The sequence below is a fragment of the Sinohyriopsis cumingii genome, chromosome 14 (assembly GCF_028554795.1).
Source record: "Sinohyriopsis cumingii isolate HCF-2022 chromosome 14, ASM2855479v2, whole genome shotgun sequence".
NCBI lineage: Eukaryota > Metazoa > Mollusca > Bivalvia > Unionida > Unionidae > Sinohyriopsis > Sinohyriopsis cumingii.
This window is the reverse complement of record NC_142974.1, coordinates 83,800,910-83,808,746: the sequence shown is the minus strand read 5'-3', so window position 1 is coordinate 83,808,746 and position 7,837 is coordinate 83,800,910.

Here is a 7,837-nt window from a genome sequence, read left to right as displayed (position 1 = left end):
AGGTACTGTGAAGACTGGACGTGGTTTCTCTGTTCTAATAGGCCTTATATGGCAAATTGGCCTCATCACTAATACAATATCCTTCTCCTTCTCCTTCTTTTTCTCCTTTTCCATTTCCTTCTCCATCTCCAATCTTATATCTTCAACCCTTATCTCCTCCAGAATGCGTCTGGCATTGTCCAAATACCACTGAAGCTCAATTAATTTATCAATGCTGCTGCTTATTTTTTTACTGTTGATCAATCAACAAGGGTAGTCAGAGCACCGATCTGTTTTCAATTTATACGAAAAGCGCGGACGTGAAGGAAAACATCCCCCTAAGACACAAAACTTATATACCTAGATCATGACCAAAAAAAACGCGCGGACCTAAGAAAAACACTCATTCACTTTTTTATACTACCCATCACTATTCTAAAAATTTTTAACAAGCCACTTAAAGAAAATACTTACACACACACACACACACACACACACACATTTTTTTAAACTACGATAAAGAATTCATGTGCTTATACACGCACTTCTATTTTTTGAACTTATTATAGGCAATCTATTGTTATTTCTTTTCTAGAGTATGGGGTAGCCCTGAAAAGGGCTGTTATTTTTGTGCGTGAACTTGAAGCTATGGCAATCTTTTAGGTTCTAAGATTGCGACGTCCTCTGACGATAGGCTTTCTCCCAGGATAAGGTCTGCTTCTTCGGAAAGAGAAGAAGAACTCTTTGGTATCGATACGACAGTCGACAAAGCCTCTGTCAGCTTCAGGTTGCTGTTGCTGCTGCTGTTGCTGTTGCTGCTCTCTCTGCTGTTTCTGAAGTCTGTACTTCTCTGTCCATTCTTCTTTGTCCTTGTTAATTTCTTCTCTGAAGAGCTCCTCTATCAGGTCTTCAGTGACTTTTAACATTCTAACATTCTCTTTCTCTTCTGGCTTCGGTATCAGACTGTGTCTGACCCTATGCAAATTCACGTAGGCTTCGTTTAGCTTAGCTAATCTTGAGCACATCTTCGTAGGAGGATGAGTCGACAATGGATGTTGAGACTGGAGACTACCCCGGTTTTATGCAAATTCACGTAGGCTTCGTTTAGCTTAGCTAATCTTGAGCACATCTTCGTAGGAGGATGAGTCGACAATAGATGTTGAGACTGGAGACTGCCCCGGTTTTATGGTCAAAGCGCGGACGTGAAGGAAATCATCCCTACACGGTTTTCGAGTCGGAACGTTCAAATAGTGTCATGGGAGGGATAGAGAGAAGTCAAAGAGCATGAACCATGATTCCTATAGCAAAACAAACCACAAAGACATTTTTTCTTCAAAACACAACATTTTTATTCAAAATCATTTAACACTAACATTAACCAAACAATATAACATTAAACATTTTTTCAAGTAACAAACATTTTTTCTCAAATAGCACTATTTTGGACAGGGCTGACAACGTTGTGAATGAAATTGTGATTTCCACTGTTGGAAGTCATTAGGCCATTGATGGACACTACGTTTCCTAGCTTGAGACAAAAGATGTGTATAATGGTCACAAAACCATCGATCTACTTTCACATCGTTTCTAGAAGAAGAACGAGGATCAAAATGAGTCACTAAATGTTCTAAAGAATAGACCAGACTGCGATGATGCAGAAAATACACACAGTACTGTCCACGCACCAAGGAATCTGTGCCTTGTAATTTCACATTATTGAATCGTGTGGCCTGAGCATTTCTTCTCATAAAGTCAATGATATCGTCTTCCAAAGGAGGCAATCCATACGAATCAAAATATTCCACACATCCTTCTTGAGGAAAGTAGACGGCTACCCAGTGGGTTCCTGGAAGATGACTGTCGTCCGTGTTGATCACATAAGCTTGAAAGTCTTGCGGTTTGCGATGAGGGAGTTCCTCTTTAGCACATACGACAGGATTCCAAGAAGCAGTGTACGAACTGTGGTTCAAAAGATAATAAAGTTCCCAGGTATCCATGTTTTGTGTGATTTTTTTCATCACATGTGATAATAAGTGATCAATTCGATCCTGATTTTCTCTTGGAAAATGTCTGTCAAGTAAAGGGGTTCGAGATCCGATTTCGGACCCTGGTTCGCGAGAGTTTCGATGCGACGGATCTCCAGAGGCGTTAATGAAGGAGAAGAATATTCACACAAGCCTTTATACCACTGATCCAACACAAATTCTATCTCGATGAGACCCCAAGCTTTTTCCAGATACTCGTTCCATTTTTCTTCTTGACTCAGCATCAGACATTTATCGTGTTGAATTTGACTGGGATGATCGTTTTGACATCCATAACAATCTTTCTTGATCAATTTCTTTATTTTATCTCCCAGGACTGTAGCAAAACAAGAGACTAGATGGGCTTCTTTTTCTGGCCATCTCGACTTCATCATAACTTCGTCGTCTTTGTCTTGGGATTCTTCTTCCACGGTCTCCTCACATTCCATGCCCAAAATTTCTCCACTAGGTAAAGATGGATAACAGTCTTCCATGGCTTCTAATAATCTAGAATGACTTCTCTCAAACTGTTGATTTCTATCGTATTATCAAATTCTGCATACAGGAGAACGTTCACCGTGTGGGGTAGAGGTTTAACAAACTGAAGTTCCACTCGAATCTGGCAGGATTTTATAGGGTGGAAATGTACCTCGTCGCTGCCTTGGTCGGGAGTGAAATCAAACGCCCACAAAGCATAGCCTCCTGCATAATCCTCGTACATAATGCCGTGACTGGTGTTAGTTCCTAATTGTCCGGTGGCTTCGTACAGAGACAAGTACGACCTCAAGTAATTCTTCTTCGTGTCACTAAAGTCAGGTTCGAAAGGTCGGGTACACAAGGTCTTGCCATCGCGACTGACTTCAATCTTGGACACGTTAAAGTGTTGAAAGTGGAAAGGATTTTCATTGTAGGCTCCGTTGAAGGGTGTATTCTCGACGATTCTAAGGATTAAACGTTTAGGTAGCTGTCCTTGGAACAGATGATCTTCGATCATGGAATGCTGTCCAGTGGGAATGATGAAGGTTTTCACTTCCACACGCCGTATTGGATACTTAGCGGTCGTACTGCTCAACGTGTGACTGATGTCGTTTCCCACTTTAGGTAACACTTCCACGCGTCGTACGTAGAGTCTGGCTTATTGGATGATGGTTTTGTAATCGGCACTATCAGCCATTAAATGGAAAGTGACACTGCTACGATTCAGTCTCAAGCGGACATTTACACCGTTCAACAAATACTTCTCTTGCAACCACATATCCAAATGAAAACGATCCATCAGTTCTAAACTCTTTCCATCTTTGATGTTGTCTCTTCGTTCTACAAATCCCTCATTGTGTGCTTTGGCTGTATCAATTTCCAATTCTTCAAACTGACCCGCATCGTCAGGTTCCCATACCACACAGGCATTGAGATGAGTGCTCTTGGCGTCTATTCCGTACGACAAGAGATTTTTCAGGTACGCTTGATAAGGGTAAGTATCCATGCTGCTACTGACTAGTTTGTTATTCTAGTACAAGTCCACTCCGCTAAACAAGGAATGCATGAAATGATTGACGGGAGCTACTGCTTCAGTGTCTATAGGACCTCCAGTCTTATCTAGAACTTTGACTTTCAGGTACAAGTAACTACCGTTCAGATCGATGTAATCTTCGGGTTGTCCTTTCATTTTACACTCGATGGGAGCGGAATCCGTCAAAGAGGAGACGGGATAAAATTCCACCCATTGGGATTCTTGCATGGTCATCATGGTGGGTGGCATGGCAAACAGATCCAGTTCCGACTTGGAACAGGCGCAAGACTCTCGGTGCATCATTCTTCCGTTTCTCAATACTTTGGTAATCGAAAACGTTTAAGTCTCGAACAGTTCTTCTTTTCTTTGTCTTTCTAGCTTTAGAAGTGTGAAGTCTGGTGAAAGGGTGTTTTCTTCGTCGTCTCTTTCTGCCTTGTCCTTCTTGTGGCGTCAGGGAAGCAGGAATGCCTGATACGGAAGCGTGCAGGGCATTATATGTGTTTCTCGGCGGCCCAAAAGGTCTTTGCCCGTTTGCAGCAAGACATGTTTGCCTGCTCTCAAGAAGGCTTCTTTAGGGTTTTGTTTGTCGATGATGACATTTTGGAGAGATTCTTTGCCTTGCGTCAATGCCGCATCTTTCAAGGCGTGCAATCCACGTGTCACCATCGGTTTCAACACGGGGGCCACCGAACGAAAGGCTGATTTTAACATATCTCCTAAACAGTGTCCTTGCTGTCGAGCAACGCCTCGGTACACTGGATACATGACTTACGAATTGTTAGAGAACCGTTTTCGAAAATGGAGTTTCACCGTGACTTTCCCTTTGGTGAATGGAATATTTTGTCCCAGATCTCCTTTTATAGCAATGTTGACAGTGTCCAAATAAGACTTACTGACGGGCAAATAATGAGGATGCACAAATTCGCGGTGAACGTGATAAGTGTTTCCACCTTCCTCGTCAGCGTTCGTGGCAGAATCCACTTTGAAAGGAATGACATGCAGTAACAGTACTGAGGTGTGTCCCACCACGTTATGCTCCACCACATCGGAGTACACAAAGATCAAATTCGTTCCTTGGTTCAGTTCTACCGGGAACGAAAAAACCTGGTAAAAGAATCGTTGTCGGAAATGACTGCTATTTCGCCTTTTTGCTCTACTCTCTTTCTCATCTCCATGTCTCCACCCAACATTGCAAACAATTCAGGACAAAATAAAATGAACATGATTTTACCCCCCTCAGGAAATTTCATCAGGAAGCGACGAGCTACATTGTGGTACTCCAGGGTGACACTTGTTTGACACTCTCCAAAGCTTTAAGAAACACGACATTAAACCGGGAGACAATGGTACTGACTTAATGTTGTCCACTAAAATAATAGCCTGGGGAATGATCAAGTGATAGGTCGACTTTTGAGTTTCTGAGCTATGTGTTTTCTTATCATATTTTACATGGTTATTCAATTACTGTTGCAATTGTTCGTCATGAACTTCGACCGTAAAATACTTTTGATTGGGAAGGACAATGAGGACTTGGGTCCGGTGAATCATTTCCACTAAAGCCACTTTCCAATAGGCTTCATGATCTAATTGGATGGCCTGAGGTAATTTGGCCGTGTAACAGCACAAAGTGTTCTTGAGAAAAACCTCCATGGAACTGTCACTGGGTAAGGTTAAGTAAAATTGGTTATGGTGACTCATAATTCCAGAGTTCTGTGGCTGTCCGAGGGGTTACTGGACGTCAGAGGCGTGTCTCCGCCCAAAATAGGGTTATTGTTGTTATTGGAGTGGTGACTGACACTGGCACTGGACACAAGGTTCCCGTTGTTCCCGTTCGAGGAGAATTTCATGGAGGGATTAGGAAGCAGGTAACCGATGCAACTGCTCAATAAAATAGTCCACAATTGTTTGTCTTGTTGTTGCAAACTCAAATTGGCAATGGCTGCACCGATGACGCAATACACCACGAAGATTTGACAGAAAAAGACGATTTGCGTTTTAGGCACACGTTCTCCACACCACACCCACAAGGGTTGTTTCTGTAAATCTTGCAGAGAAGAACTGGGTGAAGGAGTGGTCGCAGTAGCTGAGTCTGTGTGAAAGGGCATGATGGTCACTTCTTTTTATAGTCAATGACTTGCGAAGCGTCGATCCAAGAATCAAAACTGGGTGGATATCCTTTCCAACGTACTTTGACTTCTTTGACACGTCGTTGGCCCTCTTTACGGGTTCTGCATTCGAGAATGCTTTCGATGTCGTACACGTCGTCTTTTTTTTTGGTGACACGTTGTAACTCGGGCAAATAAAACGTTCCTTTTAACACTTCACCGTTCATGTCTTTCAATTTATAGAAGGCAGGATGACGAGCATGCACTCGTCCAGTGACACGAAACAATTCGGTAGTCCAGTTAGGTAAGTAACCTTTGTCGAAAGTGCGTTTGGTTTTGTCAATGCGTACCCAACCTCCTACCGCCAACATTCCACTTTTCTTGGGGACAGCCCCCGTCGGGGACGGACCAAACAGGCGATCAGACACCAGTACTTAGTTGTAGGGAGTCACCTCTTGTGGGGCACGTCCAATGCTTCGATGGTAAGATTGGTTGTACGCTTGCACCAGGTGCGGTAAGATGTCGATGTACTTCAGAGTGTGATGATGCGTAAGATATTTCCACATGCGTTCTTTCAAAGTGCGTTGAAAACGTTCCACGATGCTAACTTTGGTTTCAGGATTCTCGGTGGTAAAAATATGAATGTCACGCTTCTTTAATTCTTTTTGGAAAGCTTGGTTCAGAAATTCGGTGCCTTTGTCCGTTTGCCATCGAAGAGGGTGACAACCACTTTCTTTCAACACCCGTTGCAGGGCTCGCACTAACTCGTGGCTGGATTTGGAAGTTAATGGTACGACCCAGGCAAATTTGGAAAAGACGTCGATGACAAAAGACAAATATTTGTAGCCGCGATTGTAGCTGGCCAAATGAGAGACATCGGCTAAATCGGCTTGCCATTGATGATCGATGCCTTCCACTTGGGTGCGACTTCTGGAAAACGTGCGTCGAATGGGTTTGTTTAAAGTGTAGGTAGCTTGTTCTTGTAACCATCGTTGCACTTGAGGTAAACGGAGACTTTTCAGTCGCGTTGTGGCAGCACGATACAATTTTTGAACTCCTTCGTAACCTGCAGGATGGGATGGATCGTAGTAAATGCTGGCTAACACCTTTTCCATTTTGTTCGTTAATAAGGCACCCACTCTTGGAGGATGCTACTCTTTTTCTCGTGGGGTATTTTCTTGGTTTGTAATGCTTTACGTGTGCGACCAGTGATAGGTGTCGAAGAGGAGGATGTCTGAGCAGGGGATATCGGTTCTTGTTTCACTTCTGTCTTCACCTTCTTTTTCTCTTCTGATGAAGAAGGGGTGGTCATCATCTTTTTTAATCCATTCAATTCTGGAGGTAGGTGGTGTTGTTAACTTGCGTAGTGGAGTTTGAAACCCTTCTTCTTCTTCTTCTGTCTTGGTCACTGGTAGTGGTGGTGGTAGTGGTGGACTTTTCATCAAGATCTTAAAATCTTTCAGACTGGGAAGAGCTGTTTAGTCTAATGCTTTTTGGTGAAAGAGTTGCAGTCGTTGCAAGAGTTGACCGTACTTTTGCGATTTTTCTGTTTCGGACAAATCTTGGCGATCCATCAAGGACTGCAATTCGTGTTGTAACTGGGACATCTCGCTCAAATGGGGATTGGGAGGTAAATGCGGGGTCCGTTTTTCTTGCCAACGATGGTATTCCATCCATCGTTTGTAAGGCACTAAAGCTAAGTTTTCGTCCTTCCATTGAATGTCAAGGGTTACGTTTGACATCTTGGGACTTCAGAGGTCCTTTTTATCTTGCTCCCATAAGACCTTCCAACATGGTTCCCAAGACCCTTTCAGCAATGGGCCTAACAAGAGGGGTAAAATTCCTCCACGTTGGACCAACATCTTCTTGTTTTGGCGAAGGAGGATTTTCTTTTGAACCATTTCACGAAGAACGTGACGATGTTTGCCTAAGCATTGTTTCTGGTGTTTGGACAAAGGGATCATGCCTTTCAAAACGTTCAAACAACATTCACACACGGTATTGATGACCTCTTTGGAGGCTGTTTGAATGAGTTCTTTTCGTAGGGGTGGAGAAGCTTTGGACAGGACAAATAACATGTCCCCATGTTTGACTAAACGAGGAGGCAGTCCTTTCCTTTTCTTTCCTTGGCGCTTACAAGAGGGATGTTTTCTGGAGGGTGACATCTTTGAGTCTTCAGGAGCACCAAAACACTGTTACCCTACTTTGTCACAAACCAT